The sequence below is a fragment of the Chelonia mydas genome, chromosome 1 (assembly GCF_015237465.2).
Source record: "Chelonia mydas isolate rCheMyd1 chromosome 1, rCheMyd1.pri.v2, whole genome shotgun sequence".
In the NCBI taxonomy this organism is placed as follows: Eukaryota; Metazoa; Chordata; order Testudines; family Cheloniidae; genus Chelonia; species Chelonia mydas.
In genome coordinates this window covers 139,509,538-139,533,460 of record NC_057849.1, presented here as the reverse complement: position 1 = coordinate 139,533,460, position 23,923 = coordinate 139,509,538, and the positions used below count along the sequence as shown (strand labels likewise).

The 23,923-nt window shown below is 43.7% G+C and overlaps 1 long non-coding RNA gene across 1 annotated transcript in view; it reads left to right on the top strand.

The window, feature by feature from the left end:
- LOC122464033 overlaps positions 1–23,153 on the top strand; it is a 152,093-nt gene extending 128,940 nt beyond the window's left edge. Inside the window, exon 3 of the long non-coding RNA XR_006287872.1 lies at positions 22,739–23,153. This is a non-coding gene — a long non-coding RNA (uncharacterized LOC122464033). The remainder of the gene's footprint in view (positions 1–22,738) is intronic.
- Positions 23,154–23,923: the final 770 nt, after the last annotated feature.

Sequence of the window (23,923 nt, the reverse complement as noted above, 5' to 3'; positions counted from 1 at the left end):
CCCTGGTGTGAAACATATATTATTTTTGCGTGACATCCTTATGTAATAAGGCAGGACAACAGCTCTCTGGTCTTGAAATCTGATTCCATCCTGCACATTCAGCTCATATTTAATTTGAAAATATGGTTCTGCTCCTACCGGTACTTGGCTTTTGTCTTCTGGCCACTCTGCTAGTATCACTCTCTTGACTGCCCCTACTTGGCTGTCATTTTTTGTAGCCTATTTGGTTTCCGTCAGCTTTTCTGTTGAAACTCGGAGATAGAATCCATTAACATGCTGCACTGTGTCCTGATCCCCTTCCCCCAACCTGCTGGTGTTGAGTATACAGCCCTGCACAGGGCATTAACTAATTAGTACTTGTCCTGGACAATATCTGATCTTTGCTTAGTAGCACTGGAGGTGCATCAGCAAGCACTGCAATCTCTTTGAAGCCCTAAGAAGGAGCTTTGCTATCATTGTCTCTAGGTGTCTGTGGCCTGATTGCACTATACCAAGGTGGCCATCTATGTGCTGATGGAATTTGCTCCACTCCGAATACCAGATCCAGAAGCCCTTTTTTCTATTTCGACATTCCCCTGTTCCGTCTCTGACAGGGCTCTGCTGGCATAAAAAACAGGCTGCTCCTGAAAAAGAGCTACACCCAGTCCTTTCTACAGTGCATCATACTGGAGTGTGAGCGTCTCTCTCGGCTGGTAGTGCTTCTGGACAGAGGCATCCATTATCCTTTGTTTCAGTATGTCAAATGCTTGTTGTTGGGGCCCTGCCCAGTCCCACTCAGCATCCTGCCATGTGAGCTGCAGCATAGGTTCTGCTTTTCCAAGCAGGTGTGGACAGAACTTGACAGAAAATTTATGATTCCTATGAAGTAATACACCCTTTTCACATCCACTGGAGCTGATGTGTCTCTGACTGCCTTGATCTTGTTGGGATCTGCTTTCAGTCCCTCTGCTGCGAGCAGATGTCCCAATGTACATCACCTATGCTGTTTGAGTCACATATTTTCTGGGTTGAGATTTATGTTCCTGTCTGTCCATCGCTGTAGGAATCTTGTAGTTTTCTGTCATGGTCTCATTTGGCTTCGGTATCATGACTCCCTTCACCTACCATGAGGATATCATCTGCAATTATTTTAACCCCAGGCAGTCCTTCCAATGCTTGGGAGAATCTTCTCTAAACATCTTTGGTGCTGGGCTTATGCCCATTGGCATGTACAGCCATCTGTCGTGACCAAATAGTGTTGCAAAGGCCGTCAGCATGCTGGACTCTTTATCCACGCTTATGTTCCAAAACCCATTCCTCACGTCAGAAATCATAAAGATTCTGGCCCTGGAAAGTGCTAGCAAGATGTCATAAATTATGGGTGGTGCCTAGTGACATTTTTATAGTTGCTTTTGGTCTATGCAGATGTGTAATTTGCCTGATGGCTTCTTTACCACCACAGTGCTGCTTATCCAGGCTGTACTGGCCTCTACAGTATCAAAGCCCTACTCTGCAGAATTTTGAGCTCCTTGCATTACATCATACCACTGGAATTTTCCTTTGTGGTAAGCACACAGATTCCACTGTCAGATCTACTTCCAGTCACAGCTTTCCTTTGAGGTATCATTGCCTTTGAAACCAACCCCATACACCTTTAAAATTGTCTCCATTTTCCATGGGACTCCCCCTTTTGCTTCTTGCATTACAGCTATGAAATTCTGAGGCTGCATCCTGATGAATCCATGGCTTATATGGTTGTATTCCCCAACAGGGGTCTGTGGTGCTAACCATCCACTGCCACAAACTTCAGTTGGTACCATCTATTATTTTTTGGATTAGTTACTATGAGATCATGTTTTGCTATGAACTGCATTATGCTCTCATTGTACATTATTAGATTGTGCCGGCTCTTTGTAATAGCTGTTTTCAAATTCAATTCACCCTAAGGAATCACATTACATGAGGCCCCATTATCTAGCTAAAATGACAGAGGGCATTTTCCTGTTAACATTGTTGCATGCATGGAGGTTGACATTGTCCCTTGTTGCTTTCCTATCATAGAATCATAGAATATTGGGTTGGAAGGGACCTCAGGAGGTCATCTAGTCCAACCCCCTGCTCAAAGCAGGACCAATCCCCAACTAAATTATCCCAGCCAGGGTTTTGTCAAGCCTGACCTTAAAAACCTCTAAGGAAGGAGATTCCATCATCTCCCTAAGTAACCCATTCCAGTGCTTCACCACCTTCCTAGTGGAAAAAGTTTTTCCTAATAGCCAACCTAAACCTCCCCCATTGCAACTTGAGACCATTACTCCTTGTTCTGTCATCTGCTACCACTGAGAACAGCCTAGATCCATCCTCTTTGGAACCCCCTTTCAGGTAGTTGAAAGCAGCTATCAAATCCCCCCTCATTCTTCTCTTCTGCAGACTAAATAATCCCAGTTCCCTCAGCCTCTCCTCATAAGTCATGTGCTCCAGCCCCCTAATCATTTTTGTTTCCCTCCGCTGGACTCTTTCCAATTTTTCCACATCCTTCTTGTAGTGTGGGGTCCAAAACTGGACACAGTACTCCAGATGAGACCTCACCAGTGCCGAATAGAGGGGAATGATCATGTCCCTCGATCTGCTGGCAATGCTCCTACTTATACAGCCCAAAATGCCGTTAATCTTCTTGGCAACAAGGGCACACTGTTGACTCATATCCAGCTTCTCATCCACTGTAACCCCTATTCTTTTTCTGCAGAACTGCTGCCTAGCCATTCGGTCCCTAGTCTTTAGCAGTGCATGGGATTCTTCCGTCCCAAGTGCAGGACTCTGCACTTATCCTTGTTGAACCTCATCAGATTTCTTTTGGCCCAAATCTCTAATTTGTCCAGGTCCCTCTGTATCCTATCCCTACCCTCCAGCGTATCTACCATTCCTCCCAGTTTAGTGTCATCTGCAAACTTGCTGAGGGTGCAATCCACTCCATCTTCCAGATCATAATGAAGATTTTGAACAAAACCGCCACAGGACCAACCCTTGGGGCACTCTGTTTGATACTGGCTGCCAGCTAGACATGGAGCCATTGACCACTACCCATTGAGCCCGACAATCTAGCCAGCTTTCTATCCACCTTATAGTCCATTCATCCAGCCCATACTTCTTTAACTTGCTGGCAAGAATACTTCGGGAGACCGTATCAAAAGCTTTGCTAAAGTCAAGAAATAACACATCCTGACTGCCTGAACATGACATGCTCTTGGAGAGAATCATCATGTCATCACTCTATTTGATGTGCTCTTCCTCTCTTGTATAAGTCTGACTGAATCTTTCTCGGACCTTCCTGTGCTCTTGCACACACTGCTAAAATGGTTCAACTTGTCACATTCCTTGCAATGTTGTCCTAGTGCAGGGCATTTCTCCTTTATCCATTCATGCTGTCTCCCACAGTAAATGCATCTCATTACGGGTAGGGAATCCTGGTCACCTCTCTCCTTCGCTGTTGTCTCACCGCATATACTTCTGGGCATGCTGTGTCTCATAGTGCTTTCTTCCTTTCTCTTGTGGTTTCCATTGCACATCCCATGTCTGATGTGAGATTGCTTTCCACAAGCAGCCGCTCCGAATTGCTACAGCCTATCCCGCCAGAATCAGGAAGTCCTGTCAAGTCCCCAAAATTGCCTGTAGCAACCAGCGTCCATAAGGCAGTAACACAGGGGGTTTATCCTCTCTAGTCAAAAATTTATCCTCTCTAGTCAAACGGCTCCACAGTTTTGTTCCGCTCTGGGATGCAATAGGTCCCCAGGGCTCCTAGGACTGCTGTGAGGTTTGAAGTGCTGGTGAGCTTCAGAGTGCTGCAGGCCTCTCTGCCTTGTTTCCCAATAAGGTAAAGTAACAGTTTTACTTTCCTGCGGTTGTCGTCCTCCTGCACGGCCAGGTCTGTGTACAGCTCAAACGCCTTCTACCAGATCCATTGCTGAGCTGGGTTTGTGCTGCAAAATCCAGGGCACTGGCACGGCTTCAGACTGAGCTCCTTGGCTCACACTGCCAGCTACTGCACGGCAGAGAACTCACAGCTCAAAGTGTGAGGCCAAATGCAGGTTAAGTTGAACCAGTGAAACTTCATTAAACCCTGTGCTCATATGGCTGAGCTGCTTCCAGCCTGACTCCCCACATTCTTTGTTCCACTACTGTTCCATTAATAATAGGCCCTCCAGGGAACATTGGCCCTCTGATTCCAGTTCCACCGATCATGGAGGAGGTACCCTCCATGCGTGCTCTCTTGAGGGCGACCTTACCCCAGAAAAGAGGGCTTTATGGGATTGTCAACCAAACCCAGTGGATGCCACTGCCCAACATCCTCCCCAGAAAGGGGCCCTGAGACATATTTGCCTAACAGCTGACTTTTGACATCAAATTGACTGCCCCATTTCTTTTTTGGACATTTCTCAAGCTCTCAGGGCTGCCACTAAAAATCTCAGGACCTTTAGTGGTACTTCAGCAACCAAAGAGGCCACAGGTTTCACACCCTTGGGTACTGCTGCTTTGATAGTGATAAAAAGAAGGACAGCAGGGAGTTCAGCCCATGGAGGAGACCATTAATGTTGTCTTGAGCTCCACCATTGCCCATATTTTGTATTATTTCCTTACATTTTGTCTTGTAGATAATTTATTCCATCTTTTTCAGTGGAAGAATGAAGCTCAGAGTGAGGTAAGCTTATGAAAGGGTATATTCAGCCCAGAGGGAAGTTTCAGGCTTTTCTGTTTCTCGCTGTAGGTAGGTATACAACTGACGCTTCACCACGTCTATACGTGTCTTCAGGAGGAGAGTGTCTTTTTAAAAGAAATTCAGGGGAATGTAAATTAATTCCCCAGGCAGGCCATGAATCCTCCAGAAGGGTAGTAATACTTCTAAGTGATTCAGACAATTGAGCACAACAATTCACTAGAGTGTTCCATAGCACCGTGTCCCCTAGAGAGCTGCTTAGAGATGAAGAGCATGCAGCATGCAAATGAATTTTCCATCTCCTGTACCATTTCCATTTGCTTAGGTTAAAGGACAAAACTTAAGCCCTCAAGTATGATGGAAACAATTAATGAGACTTGGTGATAAGTAAATAGCACAGCACCATAAACAAACTGCCAAGTCCTCTGAATCCTCTGCTTGTTCCTAGTAGTGTTGCAAAGTGACTCTCAGCTCTGAGAATTACAGTATACTCAGTAGAGGGATCCAAACTGTAAAATGCCTATAAGCAGGATCCGGATTTCAAACTCGCCAAACTTTAGAGGTGCTTTGATCTGGATCTTTGGTTCAGCCATTCTCTGATCACAAATACTGCAAAGCTACTAATACTTCACAGTAGCTGTGAGGAGGAAACAGAGAAATATTATTTTCCCTTTTAAATAGGGCCATGTGTCTGGCTGTAAACAGCCTTCACTCATTCGTATAAATCAGAACAGGTTATCACTGTGTTCATAAGTAAAGATGCAGAAGTATGCAGTTCAGGCAAAATACAAACCTCTTAATAACCCTCAATAAAGGGGATTTGACTTAGAATCTGTGCATCCTGTACCACAGAGAAGCAGCCCAATAGTTATTCAACGCTAGCATTTCTGTGCACCAGTAGGAAAAATGTAGATTCAAAGCATTCAGATTTACACTTGAAAACATGATGCCATTTAATGGCACAGTTATAACCAGACAAAATCATGTCTGGGGACTGGCTGGCTCAGGAGCTTGGTAATGGACTACAAAGCCTCTAGGTCACTGGTTGGATCTGACTGGCACCCCTAATCATTTAGGCTTAAATTTTCAGAAGTGACAAGGAATTTTGGGTGCCTAACTCAATATACCTTAAAGGGGCCTTGTTTTCAGAAAATGCTGTTTACTCTGCTTTCTGAAAATCAGCCCCCCTTTAAGGTGTCCCAAGCTGGGTACCCAAATGTTGAGATGCACAAAATCAATATTAGTCACTTGTTGGCCCTAATAGCTGTTTGGTGAGTGATGAGAAATACATTGGCAGTGTCAATCCATTTCCTTACAGAGAGGTGTCCATATCACAAAAAACACAGTCACAGCTGGTACCCCTTGTTAGTGGACTCAGAAAAGAAGTTAAGTATTGAATTAAAAGTCTAAGCTACCCTCGCGTGTTAGATCATCATTGGGGCTCATTGAAAGGACAGGTTGGGGAGCATGCCTTGAGACAATCCATGTTTTATCTCTTCTGAAGAACAGTAGACTTCACTCTCCAGTAATCTCAGGCAAGGATCTGTTGCTAGTACTGAGCTAACATGGCATTACAACAGTTGTGTTTTGCCAAATGTATAAAATGGAAAAGTGTGTAAGCAGAAAAGGTTCATTTCACCACTCTGTCCTTCTCTTTTTTCAACTATTTTTCAGAGTAAATAATGAAAAAGATTAAAAGACTATTCTGAATACATTGTTCAATGCAAAAGATGTAGATGATAATGCACAACCGATATGAGTGTGCTTTTTTTTTAAAAAAAAGAAGACGCTAAAGTTGCTTTGCCTTTGGCCTTATGTCCTTCAACACAAGCAAGTTATACCCTAATCATGTCCTTTCAAGCCTGTTTGTTAAAGTGATACAGTATGTAGTTTCCTCATGAATAATTAAGTGCTTGAGCACACTTTGGTTTGTTATGAAATATATTTAAGAGACCAAATAACCAATGTTAGTTAGGTTTTTACTACAATAAAAAGATTCCATATGCTACCAGTTCCCTGGAAGCCATCTTGTGCACTGTTGTTACATTTACTTCATGCAGAATGTGTGCTCCCAAAGTTATTTAGCCATGTTGTTGTAGCTGTGTTGTCCCCAGGATATTAGCGAGACAAGGTGGGTGAGCTAATACCTTTTATTGGGCCAGCTTCTGTTGGTGTAAACAATAATGGAAGATGTATTAGTCAACACTCAGGACATCATTATGGGCAATTTGTGTTTTGTTGGGTTAATTTTCTTTAGTGTTCATTCATAGTTTTATCAGCCTTAAAGGACATGCCTGGTCCCCACCTCCACTATAGGGAAGGTTCCACCCACAATGGAACTGGTTCAATTCTGTTGTGCAGAAGCAACAAGTGGAACTTGGTGAGGCCACGCACAAAGTGTTCAGTACAGAGCCCAGCCTCCATGTAGGTGAGGGTGGGACTTGGGAGAAAGGGGGGAAGAGGGGCGGGTTCTTTAATCTTTCTTCTCATATGTAGAGGGAGTGCGCTGAGGGCATTGCATCTGTCACACCTACTCTGAGGGGAGCAACAGCTGCAGAGAAGCTCCAGCAGATGGGGCAGGGAGGATAATTCTTCTGACTTGCTCATGCAGAGTTCCATCATATCTGGTCCAGTTGCTCAGACTGGGCACAAGGAAAGGATTTGGCCCTAAATCCTCTTTACCTGGCTGCATGTTGATATAATTAATAACTCGTTTTGTCCATTATCCCTGTAACCTTTCATTTGTATGTTTCTGCTGATCAGGGCTACAGTATTAGCACAGCTAATGCAAATTACTGAATGCTGGATCATAACAGAAACTTATTTTCTTGTTGACCCCAAAATTATTCAAAACTGCTCTTTATTCCAATAGCTATATTTTAAGGGTTTCCCCAGGCCAAGTTTATACACCTGTGAAATCACCCTCAGAATATTGTCCTTTCATCATCTTTTTCAGTGAGTTGGCTTTTGCCTCTCTTTACCTTAACTTGTTGAGGGTTGCTACTGCTCTGGTGATTTGGCATGGTCGCCATTTTGTTAACCTGGCTTTACAAAGGCTTTTGAAATCTGTAGGGCTCCTTTTTCTTTTCACTAGCTTTTAGAATACTCCTGACTGGAAAAACCTAGCTGAATGGAGTGAAAGCAAGATGGGGTGAGACAAAGTAATGAAAGTAGGTACAACTTGTATTTGGCACATGGGGAAGGCTTCCATTAAGTTTTGTTATGTTTTGTAAGCTTTTTCATTTTACGGCAGCTACTCAGAACTAACATAAGCAGCTGCCTAAGACATTACCTTTAAGGTTAGTAGTGTAATAGCAAAGTATGCTCTGTTCATCACAGGCCAGAAACCAGTATTTCTTCATCAAACTTTGGGACTGGGGATGCAGAGTGAAATCCTGGCCCTATTGAAGTTAATGAGAATTTTGCCTAAATGGGGCCATAGTTTCACTCCTAAAGTGTAGGCCATTCTAAACTGGTAAAGAAAGTGGAGTCTCCAGAAGGAACTTTGCTGAGGGACCCCATTCATGTTGGGCTACAAATGACATTTTAGACACAGATGTAAGATTCATTTATTGATTTAGCTTACGTGTAAATGGCAAGTGTTATGATTTTATTTATGGGACCAAATCCAGCATCCTTCCTCAGTTTTCATTGATTCCTTACTCTGGCAAATCTCTAATTGGTTTAAGGTCTTCAGGATTTCTCCCCATAATAATAACAAAGAAAATCAGGATTAAGCTCCATTAGCCATATAATTAGATAGTGGTATTTATGACTTAGCCCTTCCCCAAAGACTACAAGGTAAAATGATATATTTTCCAAGAATTGCATTAACAAAAAGAAAACAATAAATGATCTTTTTCAGAACCATTCATACAATGTTGTAGAACATTCTATAAAATATGAGTATTTATTATATTTAAATCATAGTAAATAAAACAGTAATCCAGAAAAAAATGAGTTACTCACAACATCTATTTTTCAAATATATACTTACTCGGCAGTTAGTAAGATGCATTTTTTGTTGTCAGGCCTGACCACAATTCTTATTCATTCTTAGTCTAATTTCCTTGAGACACTGTCTGCAAACCAGACATGGAGCCATTCTGTAAAAATGACAAATTAGCCTGTTAGAGTTTTGGAATATCTCTGTTCTTCATGTCTGTCTATAGCATTGCACTGCATGCTTTCCTGGAAGCATTAATAGTTGCATTTCATTTTACTATATAAATATTTAAGATTTGTAATTTCTTTGCTGTTCACACTGCCAGTACACATGCACATTCCATTATCTACTCCAGGTATAAACATGATCTTGTCAGACTTTGTTTCCAATAAATATAGCATGATATATTTTGAATATATGTATAGCTGAGCTCATTCATATTGCTTTCAGTCATGACCTGGTTACAAATACACAGTGAAGAGCTGCAGTTACATGGAACAATAACCTGCAAGCATTGTGCCAATATATTTTCATTAGTCAGTGACACCCAGCTGCAGAGAAGAATTAGGCTGCATCTTTTGGAAACAAACCATTTTTCTTCTAACAGCAGCACATCAGGACAAATTGCCTGTTGGAGCCACGACATTTTTCTGCAGTTTTACATGAATAATTCCGGTTTAGCATGCTCCCTTCAAACACTTCATCAGTGATTTGTTAATTCTTCATTATCCTTAGTTTGAAAACTCCTTCTTTTAGCCTGAAGACCCATGAGACAAGAACAAACTATCCATTCATTCTGTTATTCTGGGAAATCTTGGAAAATGTGTTTATTAGGACTGGGAGACTCTTGATGTAAATTATTCTGGACCTTTCCAAATGTTTCCATATGCTTCATGAAACACTGAGAATTTTGGGGGGAAAACATTTCATTTAATTAGACATTGCTGAGAAAGCAATTTTAACTACCATCAAAGGACATTTATGCCAGCAGAGACTTTAGCTCAAAATCTACTGAATTCAGTGGGGTTGCATTAGTTTATATCAGAAGGATATAAAGAAGAAGAAGAATAGTTCAGCAGTTAAGGGGACTTAAGTCCAATTCTCTGCTTTGCCACAAGTTTCCTGTGTGACCTTGGGCAAGTTGCTTAGCTTCTTTGGATATGTCTACGCAGCAATATAAGCCTAGGGTTAGTAGGACTTGAATCACTGCATTTTAACAGTAGGTTAAGGATTTTCTCACCTGTGCTTGAACCTAATGTTCTGGTATCCACGCTGCAGTGCACAGACCCTAGTAACCCCAGCCCATCATGCGTAATGCCCCCCCCCACTCCAGTGTTGACACTCTAGCCCGACAAATGTTGCACTGTGGGAAAACTCTATTGCCTTCCCTGTTTCCTAGTTCTGACCGTGCTATTGATAGGTCTCAGGTGCCCCTAAGGAGCACATGAGCATATAAGCTGCATAGTTAGCTCCTGTCTGTCTCAGTATAATAACTGCAGCTTGAGCAGGCTTTACACTGAACTACCATCTAATCTGATACTTGGGTTCTCCACCTCTAGGCTGAGTCACATTGGCAGGAAAATGCCTATGTGCACCTGTTCTGGGGATAATTAGCACATTAGTCTCCAGGGCTGTCAAACCATTAAAATGAAACTTTGCCATTCTTAATATTTAAAATGGGATGTTCAGTGAAGGTGTTTTTGTTTGGCTGGGTTTTTATTCATTTTTGTCTGTCTGTTGTGAAGTTTGACATGAAATGTAGGTTTCAGAGGAAAAACACACACACACCCCAGCCCGGCTGCTGCTGGCTGTGGAGCAGTGAAGTGCATCCCCAGGGCTTGGGGGGCAGTGTGGTCCAGCACCCCACACAACCATCCTGGAGATCCCTCTCCCCTGCCCCTGCTACACCCTAGGAAGCAGGGATAAGGGATACCTGGGGAGTGCTGGAGCACACTGCCCCCTAAGCCCTGTGGGGGGGGACTTCACTGAGAGGCAGGGATAAGGGATCCCCAGGAGGCTGTAAAGAAGTTTGGGGACTGGTTCCCACTCACCACCCTCACAGTGGACGTTGCCCAGGTGCTGCACATGCAACCCCAGGGAGGGCCTGGGAGCAAGGGCCAGAGAGAAGAGCAGGGAACAAGCGGTTGTTCTGCAGGGAGGGAGAGTGGCAGGGCTCCCAGCTCAGCACAGCTGGGGGAAGGACGACCCCCAACAATCCAGCAGCCAGGAGCCGCCTCCCACCTTTCAGTTTTGCTCCCAGTTCCAGGCACACGAGAGCAGGAGCAGGAACTGGGAGCATGCTTGCCCAGGCAGTAATGGTGCCTCTGGCCTCTGTGCTGGCTGGCTGAAGTGCTGCTCCTCTGAGAGCAGGAACTCTGGGATATATCTGAAGGACTTCCGGGACCCAAGTCAAGGAGGGGCTGCTTGTACACAGGAAAGCAATAGAGCTCAGACCCTAGGTCGCAGCTTACCATGGGCTTGGACCCTGCAGGGTCCTGGGACAGTAGGTCCGAGCCCTAGGTTAGCACAATTCGTGTGTGGACACAAGGCGGGATAGGCTTGAGCTCAGGATCACACTGCTGTGTAGACATACCCTTTGTGACTAGTACTCCATGTGTAAAGAGAGATAATAGCATTTCCCTGCCTCACAGGGCTATTGTGAGGATACATCCTTATTTTAAACAAAATCTATTCATTTTTAGTCACGCTCAGAATTTTGAAGCCTGTCTCATGATTTGTCAACACTTGGAATTTGGTTATACTGCTCATTGAACTAGACCCTCCTTCTTGAGACGGTCTTAGGCAGATGGGTTTTGTGGGGTCAGAAGGCTGTACCTACCTATGCCCATTTTTCACAGCCATGCCCAGCTTGGAGGGGTTGTCACAGGAGCTGTTAAGGATCCAAGAATCCCCTTATGCTGAGGTTAGCCTCTTATGACCAGCTAAACTCTCTTAATGCAGAGGAGAATCTGGGCCTATTTCCACAGAGTTTATGATGTTCAGAATCAGTCCATTATACAGAGAGAATATAGCTGCAAATTTGGGGCTGAACCTAGATTAGATCAAGAGCTTTGGTTTGGATCCATCTCTAATCTGCACAAGCCCCTGTGAATGGAAACCATTGAGTTTCACATAGCACTCATATAAATCTCTGTGTAAATCACCTGTTTTGCTGTATCTTCAAATATTATGGGTAGGCAGGCAAAAGGGTTCTGCTTTGATAATCACCTCAATAAAATATGAATTAACACCTTTGGTGAATGGTGTGTCCCGGAAAGTCCTTCTATCTAGAGTAAAATAACCCTGCTACCCATTAATAATGTATAGCTTGGAGCATCTGCAGCAACTGCCTAGAACAAATCTGATCATCAGCGGAAACTGCTGGAGCAAGGACTAATAAATGTAATTAACAGGGATATTTAAACTTTTTGTTTATAAAGTAATTGGCAGGGGGTGAAAAAAATGAGGGTCTGAGAAAATTAGCCAGCCATTCTATAACTCTTTTACTCTTGTCCCATTATTTGAAAGGTCCTTGTTGCCTTAGCTAAACACTGCACACGCACAATGAAGCAAGAGTCCAGGAAGTATAGCCATGTGGGTTAGACTCTACCCAGTTTTTCGTGGTAATGTTTTCTCCTTTTGAAAGTAAATGACTGAAATAACAAATGCTGCCTGAGAGAACGTACAAAATTACCCATTCATTCTCCCAGTTTTGAAACCAACATTTCCTCTCAAAACAACATGGTTTCTTCACTTAGCTTTTTAAGGCAGCATACAAAAATCAAGTTCAATTGCTTTAATGTTCACGTCTGTTTTTTCTCAACAGTTCGAGAAACAAACTTACTTGATCTCAAATCTTTGTTTGAGAAATATAAAATTGAAAGAATTTTTCACAAAAAGTACTTAAACAGTGGTATCCTCATAATGTAATGGAAAGTAAGACAGTTTCATAGAAAATGGCTCATAATTAAACAACCCTCTGCAAGAATATAGAGACCAAAAATGCACCAAAATTTAGGGATCCTGCAAAGTTACGTTAGATAAGATAAAAAATTAGAAGGGTTAATAAGCCTTCATTCTTCAGGATGTAAGCTACCCATTAATGGAGGAGAAACAATGAAAATCCCTCCTCTATAGACAGGTTTCCATAACTGTGTGCACCTCAGTGTTTCTTTTTCTTTGTCTGCAGCAACTGATACTAGCCATTGTTAGAGACCGGATACTGGACTCAGTGGACCACTGGTTTGAGCTGAGGTAACAAGATAACAATTCCTATGTAAATTGTTTTCACGTCAAAGCCCAGCTTCATAAAGGGTCTCCCTGCATGCGGTCACACTTGGGATGGTGAAAAGAAGGGTTGAGAGAGGAAGCACCAGAGCAGTATGGTGGATTTTATGCTAAGTAGGGGCTTGGTGCAGGAATTACTGAATGAAATTGTAAAAAGAAAAGGAGTACTTGTGGCACCTTAGAGAATGAAATTGTGTGGTCTGTGTTATAGAGGAGATCATAACGGCCCCTTCTGACCTTGAAATCTATAAAAATATAGGAAATCCACACTCACTTAACAGTTGTTTTGCACAGATGTGAATGACTACACAACATGCAAGCAGACAAGAATCCAGTCTGCTATTTTGAAAATGTCGCTCTCTAAAGGGTCACATTTTAAAAATATGACTTCTATTTGTGCTTGTGCACATAACCACTTGCAAAATGGGCCAGATAGATGACACCGACGCCTTCCTATGCACATTTGAGCAAGTAGCTGCAGGGCTGGATGGGACAGGGCAACCTCGGCCCTGCGACTAGCTCCCTACCTAGCTGGTGAAGCCTAAGCAGCCTACATGGCCCTAAGTGAAGAGCAGGCCAGGAATTATGAAGCAATAAAGGCAGCCATCCTGGATCGGGTGGGGCTGTCCACAGAGAAGTACCGCCGAAAATTCCAGTCGGTGAGGTGGAAGCGGGGTTTGTGGCCCCTGGTCTTCACCCAAAAGTTAATGGACTGGGCTACCTGCTGGCTGAGGCCAGACACCCAGATAGTGGGGGAGATTATGAATGCACTCGTTCTACAGCAGTTTTTACAGGCCCTTCCCGAGAACATAAAGGCATGGGTGAGGAGGCACCAATCGAATATGGTAGAGGCAGCTGTAACACTTACAGAGGAGTATGTGGAGGCGGACTGCCCTAGGAAGGAGGGATGGCCGAGCAGGGATATGAAGACCGTGAGAAGGCCCAGAGGAACCCGCCCCCCTCCACACACACACACACACACCTGGGAAAGGCCCAGAGAAAAAAGTGGGAGGACACCTGAGGGGCTCCCACGTGGTCCAGACCGATTGTCTGCTAGCAGTATGGATGACTGGGACACAAAAAGGGGGACTACCTGCACATGGATTGTGGGTGGGCAGAGTTTTGTGGCTGGGGAAATGCTGGAGGGCAGGGGAAGGGGCGGAAGCTGTCCACCATCCCAGTAATGGTGGGGAGAAAACCCCAGCGAGGCCTGGTGGACTCGGACTCAGCCTGTTCTCTGGTACAAAGGAAGCTGGTGAGGCCACACTGGTGAAAGATGGACGTGGAATGCATCCACAGGGATAGGAGGCAATAACCTGTAGCCCAGATGCCCCTTGAGGTTCAGGGCAGATTTAAATGGCAATGGGTTGGGGTAGTTAAAGGTCTGCCTTATCCGGTGGTGGTGAGTACAGACTGGGACCCCTTCCAAGGAGGGAAGATAGGCAGAGGAAGAAAGCCCAAGATAAGAAAAAGGGGAGATTCCCCAAAGATGGGGGTAGAGACCCCCAAGCAGAAAATCCCTAGACAACCGAGCCTGAGAAAGGAGAGGGAAACTATGGGCAAGATGGCCACCCCAGGGTCTTTGACCAGAGAGCAAGGCCCAGCGGAGGGTCTTATCAGCAGACCCCCAGAGGGAGAGACCCAGACCCCATTGGATGAGCTTGGTGGACAGGAAGCCCTGAGTGTCTGGGAGAGGGCTGGGACCAACCCCGAAACCCCTGATGGAAAGGAAGGGGGAAAAAACAGGGGAACACCCAGGGAGATGTGAATGATGCAAGGACCTGTGGGTTGCAGTGGGGGGTGAAGGAACCCCACATGGCAAACCCTGGTACTGACCAAAAGAGGGAAAAAACTCCCTCATAGAGCCCCCTCCTCCCCAGTAGAGGAAGGAGAGGATGTGGAGGGGCAAACCTGGCAGTTGGAGAAGTGGGGGAGGTATGTCACAGGGTCCTGGGCAAAGGGTTGCTGATTCAGCCCTCTGTTACATCAGCTCCCGTTTAGGGGGCTAGATTAGAGCTGACTGAAGATACCCTGGCCCTAACTGGGGAGGCAGGGCCAGCTGCCGCAAATTAGTCTGGGGCTATATAAAAGTATGTCAGTGCACTGGTAAAAGCTTTCTCACAACTGTTCTATATGGTAGGGGGGCAGGAAGATGAGATACTTAAATTACCTCAGGCAAAAATTTCGCAGTAGCAACTAGATGGAACAGCTGGTTTGCTGCTGTTCAGTACCATGAAAAGCACTTTCAATATTATCATGGGTTTGTTGAAGAAGAAATGAGTGTGGGGGACCACTCTTTGCCACATTCATTGCAGGAACTTCAAAAAGTGCTGTCAGATGAAACCCAACGTTTAAAGCTGAAGATTGCATTGTATTTTATCAGTGAAATGTGCAAGCCAATCATTGACCTAATGGCTACATTTGAAAGCCAGAGACAGTGCACTCTCTTTGCTTTTGAGAATATGGAAGACCTACTGTTTTTCCTTGAGACACATACTCAGTTTTAAGTGGAAACCACTCAAAGGTTTCTCAGGCAGAAGATGTCAATAATGTAACAACTGATCAAAATAGCAAGTTGGTGCACCTGTTTCATTCAGCTGTTGACACTTCAGCTGAAGAAGTACATCAATGATACTGAGAGTGGGCAGCCTGCAATTAAGTTCCCGAAATCCATAAGGATTTTTAACCCCAGAAGATTTCCTATGATGTCTTATGTCAAGAAGGATGACACTTCAATTCCTGGCTTCAGTGACATTTCAGCAGAGGAGTTTGCTTTGAATACCAGGAAGGTGGCACCCAACGTGATGCAAAACATTCTACAGTCAGTTGAAATTGACTTTGCCATGTTTTGGTCATCAATAGCCGACCATCTTCCAAATTTGAAAATGTCAGCGTTCATTACTCCTGGAGGAATTCTGCACCACTGCACAAGCACAGAATTAATATCCCTTGTGGATCCCACCCCCACCCCCCGACAAAATAATTGATTCTGATGCAGAAGGGAAGGGGTGCTGCATTTACACCTTTCAGCCATGGGCCAGAGCAGCCAGCTGCAGAAAGGGAGGGGGCAGAGGCTGCCTTCCTCAGAGCACCCTACCTGCAGGGCCAAGTGAGGAGGCACAGAATTGGGTTAGGGGAGAGACAGAGTGGGGCACAGGGCTGCTAGGGAGTCTCACAGATGGGAATTCAGAAAGACTAGTTGGGGGGGACAGACTAGGGCTAGGGCACAGGAGCTAGTAGGGTGACAACATTCAGCCAGGGTTGAATGAGAGTGGGGGTGTAGGGCCACACGGGGACAGGGGAAGATATGCCTGGGTGAATGGGGAGTTGGGATGCAGGGCCACATGGGGACAGGAGGAGTGTGGATGGCTGAGTGGGGCTGCAAGAACACATGGGAACAGGGCAGGTGTGCCTGACTCAGAAAGAGGCTAGGGGTTACCAACATCGGCATGGGGGAGGCTCCCTAACTCCCTAACAATCCCTTCCCTCCAAAAAATCCTGTTCCATACTTCTCCCACCCACACCCTCCAGGTTCACTCCCAGACCCCTTACCAGCAATTACTTCCCTCTCCCTCAGCTCCTCCATTACCCCTGACTCCCCCAAGCCTTTGCACTGCTTTTGAGGGGGGTGGGCAATACATTTCTGTATCGTAGTTTAAATGAATTATTTCTCAAAGATCTGTATTAATATGCCTAGCAAGGAATCTTTGTCAAATAACATTTCCTGGGTCTTTTTTGATGTCTGTATTGTTGTAGACATACTTGCTGACAGGTATTTTGAAATAATTACCAAAATAACTGAAACTGATTATATTAGGGGTGATTATATTGTGTTATTTTGATAAATAAAAATGCAGAATTTTAAAATATTGTGGCAGAATTTTTAACTTTTTGGCACTGAATTCCCCCAGGAGTAATAAATGATGTAACAAACACAGCTGATGCTGAGCACAGCAACTTGCCGTATAATTTTGTCTTCTCCAGTCAGAGGCATTCTCTTTTGGAACACAAATTGAAAGAGCTGGTGTTCCTTTATTTCTATCTTGGAATTTAAAAAGACTTTATGTTAACAAAAAAAAAGTCCATTGGTTTAGGCTTATCGATGCTTTTCTTTTACTTACTGTGCTAGTATTTTGATAACCAGTATGAGAGAAGAACCCAGTATAACTGCACAATAATTTTGGTACATTGCACAGTACTTGAGATATGACAAGGAGTCAGAGAATTCTTCATTGTCTTTGTTTTGCATTTGGACTTCTGCGTCTAATTTACTGCAAAAACTAATCTCAATTTAACAAATCCTTACTTAACAACTTTATTTAGTTTTAAAAATCATACCTGCTAGGTCAGTTTTTGTTTGTTTGTTTTTATTTTTTGTTGGTTCAAGGAATGATAAACCACTACAGTAGATTTGGTGATAAAATGTGCTAAATAAATACAAAATACCTGCATTTCTAAAGAAGGTTCAAATACTGTTATATTTCATTTAATTTGTGGTTAAAAAAAAGATTTTAATTTTGATTTTTCCTTGCAGAATTTTGATTTTTTTCTGTGCATAATTCCCTGTGGTGTAAGATGTTAGCAAAGTACAGCTTGAAAGAACTAATGTAGGGATGGCTCATCTAGCTATTGAGCAATACATTGTCATGTGGTTGTCATCATATCGTAGCATTATCACAGAATATCTCAGCTGGTTCTCTTAACATTGCTAATCAAATACAATTCATGTACTTTTCATTATAGGCCTAGTCAGCACAAATAAAGTGTAGTAATTTCCTGGGCAACATTAATAGATCCTCTGTGTGATCTTTTCCAGCGTAGACTTTTTTAACTACTGGGCCAGATCCATAACCCACTGAAGTCAGTGGGAGTCGTTGCATTAAAAGAGTCTTTCCTTAACTTTGGTGAGATTTTGATCAGGCCCATTATGAATTATTGTTTAACATTCCTCATGAACAGGATTAGCAATACTAGTTAAAGCCCAGCTAGGGTGACCAGATGTCCCAGTATTATTGGGATTGTCCTGAAATTAGGGGCTTTGTCTTATATCCCCCCTTCCACTCCCCACCCAAAAAAAGTGTCCTGATTTTTCACCCTTGCTATCTGGTCATCCTAAGCCTAGCACTGTACAGAAAGGCACAGGACAACTTGTCCAGTATAAAATTCTTTATTTAATATATATAGCTTCCACACGTCCTCTCCAAACTACTTGTAATCTGACCAAATTCATGCCTCTCAGAATTATCTCAGTCCTATTTTCATGGCATTATAATAAGGATGAAGTGTACTAGAGAATGTCTGGGATTGATAGAGTTACAGTTTGCCCCCTATTTGTATATCATCACGGTAATAACCTCTATTGAATACATTGATGTGAGTGGCTAAGACTATGCATAAAATCATGAAAACAGAATCTGTGTCCAAACCCCGGAAGATCTCATTAGGCAATAAGTTATGTCTGACCTAATTAATGGCTTGGTAAAAATGAGGCAGAAGATTTCTAATGTTTGTTCCTCCGTAGAGTTAATAAGATTAATGTAAACAATATGACAGCTAAACCTTTCTAAAAGCTTATGACTGTGGGACTCTTATTGTCTACTAACTATCTCTCCAGAGGAATTAGAATCATACAGGAGGACTAAGAGTCCATAGCTCACAGTTGATGCTGTCAACAGTAAGAGTGACCACGTTTTGCTAAAAGGGTTTGGAAGACAAGACTAGGGCCAGCCTTTATATCGTCTCTTGGCAAAGTCTCATATCAGTATTTGAATAGGAGAAGGGTACAGAGTATGTGTGTTTTCCCATGTTATGGATCTCTGCATTGGCACGTCCCAATGTTGTCCACCAAACTAGTAATGGGATTTTCAGCAGCAGATTCATCACTTACAAAGAGTTGGTGCTTAAAGTGCTCTTATCCTCTGAAAAGTTGTGCAAATGGTAATCTGCAGGTTTGTGTGTATTGTGTCTCAGTAGTTATTCTACATCAGATTGGCTCAGTTTACATGTGAAAACATGTTGGTTTTCTAACTGCTGCCCTACAAGCTCGGCCTAAGATATGAAAGGCAAGCTGGGTTCTTTTCTTTTTTGTGCATCATCAATAACAATGGTTCTGCAGTGAACCTTAGTTAACAGATCCCTTGATGCTGCATGACTCAGCATGACCACTAGCTCTGTTGGCTGTACAAGTCTTAAAGCCGTAAAAAAATAGCAAACATTACTTTTGTTCATGAGCAGATGTAACTGAATACACACACAGCAGATTCAGTGAGCAAGAAGGGGCCACTTTTATAGCCCTTTGTAGTTACTTTTCTGACTAAAACTGGGGTCCTGTGCATATTACAGCACATATGGAATTTGCCACAAAATTCACTGCTAGCTGCAGGTTATGATCTGGTATCTAAGCTTTCACTAAAAAACAAAAAACTGTGGGCCTGATCCTCAATTGGCATAAAATGACTGAGCGCTATTGACACCAGCTAAAGATCTGGCCCTATATTTTTAGCTTTCTTGGTTGTGAATAAAACCTTGGGAAGCCCTCCAGGGACCCTGGGTATGCACTCTGGTAGCTAGCCTATGCTAAAGCCCATGCCACCATGCCTACCCTGTTATTGTTACCCATGCTAGCTAGATTAAAGCTAGCATAGGTGTGTCTACCCATGCTGCAGTCACACCTTTCACTATGCCATGTAGACATGTCCTTAGAGTGTATTATCAAAATAAACAACACAGGAGCTGTTATGATGATCGTATTAGCCTAGTACCCATTTTTCAGTATAAACACCTCCACTTTTCAATGTAGACTAAGCTGGAGCAGAACTTCCAGTCTGTCCCACCAGAATGCTGCAGAAAAATGGCCCTTGCTATGGAATTGAGATCCAGCTTGCTGTGGAAACGTGGGACTTTGAGGCTGCTCACAGCGTATGAAGTTAAGCATGTTTCTACGCTTCTGCAGCACCACCACTATACTGCAATTTAGCCTGGGGATTTACAGTAGTTTGTCACTTGTCTTTTTTTTTTCCCAATGAATAACCATTTGCCAAAGAAGATTTTTATTTTAAAAGTGCAGTGGTACCTCCAGGGCTATATACTGACAGCTGTATCCAGAGAGAGGATCCACCGCAGAGATGGAGACATCATCCCTTTTCAAACGATATCAGGTGTGGTCAGCACGTCAGACTTTCCTTCATTATCTCTCAGAAACAAAGACTTATTCCAGACCTTGTCTTTTCATATGAAAATGAGCTGTCTACTGCTGTCAACATATTTATGGCAGGATTAAAGCTTTAAGCTTCTTTCCACTGCTCATTGGCTTGTGCTCTGTGCATTTGACTGTAACTAAGGATTTGGCCGAGTATCTTGAAACAAAATGTTTCATATTTGCTAAAAATAAATTAGTTAAGTTGAAAGCTATAATAGTGCTTCCTTAATCAAAAATGGTGCAGAGATGTAAATCTTGGTCTGAATGAAATTTGTTTTATACTTACACTGTAAATTCTTTGGGGCAGGGATTGTCTTTTTGTCCTGCGTTTGTACAGCGCCTAGCACAGGGATCGGCAACCTTTGGCATGCAGCCCCTCAGGGTAAGCCCCTGGTGGGCCGGGCTGGTTTGTTTACCTGCAGAGTCCACAGGTTCGGCCAATCGCAGCTCCCACTGGCCACGGTTCGCTGCTCCAGGCTAATGGGGGCTGCGGGAAGCAGTGTGGGCCGAGGGATGTGCTGGCTGCCACTCCCGCAGCCCCCATTGGCCTGGAGCAGTGAACCCCAGCCAGTGGGAGCTGCGATTGGCCGGACTTTGTGGACACTGCAGGTAAACAAACCGGCCAGGTCTGCCAACGGCTTTCCTTGATGGGCCGCGTGCCAAAGGTTGCCGATCTCTGACCTAGCACAATGGTCCCTGACTGAGGGTGTCTAGGTGCTACAATGATACAAATAAATAATAATGAAATATAACCTAACAAAGAAATGAAAGTATATAATGTATTTGATATTTTAATACAAAAATGTTGATACTGAACAGGGAAAAATCAGAGTTTTACTGAGTGCTCTCATTTAAAATTAATGGTGAAATCAATGTGTATGATCACTCATGGAATTTAATTATAGTATTTAGAAACCCATATTCTGGAATATTTCTGCAATGTCCTGGTGCTATGATAGAAATAGCTGAGTGTCCTGGAATTATGTGATGATGTGCCTGACTCATAAAAGGGTGATGTTTTTTATGTTTTGAGTTCCAGTAAATAAAAGGCAACCCCATCTGTTAAAAGTCAACAGCAGAAAAACAGCAATTGACTTGAGTGCACCTGACTACAAATGAATGAATCACTTTGGAGGAAAGTACAAACTGACCCAGACCCTCATCCTAAACCAAACCAAGCTCTTTTCAGATTCACAAAAGTTCAAATAACAGCATCTTCCATCAGCTTTAGTTGTTGCAGGCCTCAGCACCTTTACATCAGGAAGTACTGGGGATTTTGCAAGCAAACCTGTTCTTTTGAGCTGTCTGGCACTCTCAAGAAGTTTGGATAGTTCACATAACTTTTCCAGTCTAAACTGAACCTCCAGCTTGTGTAAATCAGCAAGGGCCACTGACATTAAAAGAGCTCTGCCAGTTTACACTAGCTGAGGTGTGTGCTTCATACTTACCTGATGTCTAGCCTTCCCTGCTAATGAATGAATTTCAAATTAATAGAAAATCAGCATTGATAAATATCAAAATGTGCTCTGATCCACATAGACACAAGATTTCCTTTGTAATATTTAATTTGCTAAATACCTCAGACAAAAAAGCAGTAGTTCATATTTGGGGTATGAGAGTCACAGCTGGCATATGTTTACAGTGAGCAATACTGACTTCAGTGGAGCTATGGTGACTTACACCAGCTGAGAATCTGGCCTACACACAAAAGTGCTAATTGGGGGAATCCTGCAGTTCTTAGCCCAAATGCAGAAAAACTGAAGTCTCATAATTCCAGACCACTACATTCATAGAATATCAGGGTTGGAAGGGACCTCAGGAGGTCATCTAGTCCACCCCCCTGCTCAAAGCAGGACCAATCCCCAATTTTTGCCCCAGATCCCTAAATGGCCCCCTCAAGGATTGATCTCACAACAGTGGGTTTAGCAGGCCAATGCTCAAACCACTGAGCTATCGCTCCCCCCATCCCAGGTTCTTTCTATAATAGTCTGAAGACAGGGTAGGAATTATAGGGACTGGCTCCTCAGGGTTTGTCTACACAGGGATAAAAGCCCTGTGGTGTGGCTGCAGCTGGCCCGAGTCAGCTGACTTGGGCTCCTGGGTTTCATGTTGTGAAGCTAAAAATTGCAGTGTAGACATTCAGGCTCTGGCTGGACCCCGAGCTCTGGAGCCCTCCACCCTCGCAGGGTCCCGGAGCTCCAGCTCAGACCCAAGCCTGAACATCTGCACAGGAGTTTTTCAGCTCAGGAGCTGAAACCCCACAAGCCTGAGTCAGCTGACCTGGGCCAGTTGAGGGGTTTTTATTCCCCTGTAGGCATACCCTTAATCGGTTACATTTCAGTAGTAAGAAATATGGCTCAATATGACTTTGCTGTTTGTAAGAATAGTCTAAACATGTGTAGTCCACTTTTTACATAAGCGATAACTCTTTATCCTTCAGGAAAGACACAACTGATAAAGGGAATTTTTAATAATTGAGCACTCTGAACATCCTGGATGTGCTGTAGGAATTAGAACAACTTTTTTTAACAGTTATCTGTGTTTCATGTCAATAACTACACAAGTTGCACTTAAAAAGTTCATTCTGTTTTTTGATATATTGCCCCTGTGTCAACTGTAGGAAGCGTTGTTCAATCCAGAGGAATCTTTCAAAAAGAATTAACTTTTTAAGTGAGACAACTATTTGGCAACTGGCGTTGGAGACAGAGATGTAAGATGAACAGAAGAGCCACAGCAACCCTTAGGCAGCCAGAGATGTTACAGGAAGATTAGATGACATGATAAAAGCTGGTATGCACTTGGATTTACTGCCTTTTGCTGGCAAATATTACTCTCATGTGGTCTGCTGTGCTGTCCCATCCGATATGTCACACAGGAAGACAAAAGAGTCACATCCTCAGCTACTATAAATAAATGTGTCTCCATTTACTTCACTGGAGCTATTGTTTGCACTGTCTGAGGAGCGGCCCAGAACTGTCATCTAAAAGCCCTTTGAACTGCCCAGTAGGGCTAATATTGCAAAGACTGAGTGTGAAGGCGAAAGAATTAGTCACTGAGGGTATGCTTACAATGCGATGTAAGCCCAGACTCAGGCTTGAGCCCGGCGTCCCCTTCTGTGTACACACAAATCTCTCAGACTTGGGCTCGGACCTGGGGTACTAGGACCTAGCAGGGCTGGAGGGTCCGAGCCTGAGTCAAGCCATGAACAGGGGTTCAAGCCCTATTGCTTTGTGGTATAGACACAGCCTCCACGACTTGTGTCCTGAGAGGCTGCGAAAAGTATTCCTCAATCCCACTGGCCAACTTCCTTTGTCCTCTCTATCCCAACAATCTCCAATTTACTCCAGAGAAAATGAAAATAACCTCCCCTCCCCTCCCCTCCCCTTTGGTTTACTGCAACAGCTCAGTGAGTCAGCATTCACCTCATTGTCTTCTGAGCATCGAGCTACAAACCCACCATCAGAGAGCCATCTGTGTCTGCAATGGAGACTGAACAGAACAAGCCTTTTGCAAAGCACGCTGCTTCATGGTCGCAGGAGCCCAGCCAGATTTTGGCGAATCTCTGGTGCAAGGCCAGCAAAACTGTGGATTTTAGTAAGAGTACCAGGAATGATCCTCTGTACCAGCAAAGAAGCTGGCAGCTTTGCAAATGTATTGGACTGGTGACCGGTGCAGGGAGTGGATTAACCAGCTCTAGAGGCAAGTACCAGAAGTTCAGGGACCAGAACCACACTTCAGGCAACTCGCTGACATTATGCCCATTTTATGAGGAGTTTGACCGGGTGCTGAGCACAGAGTCAATGGT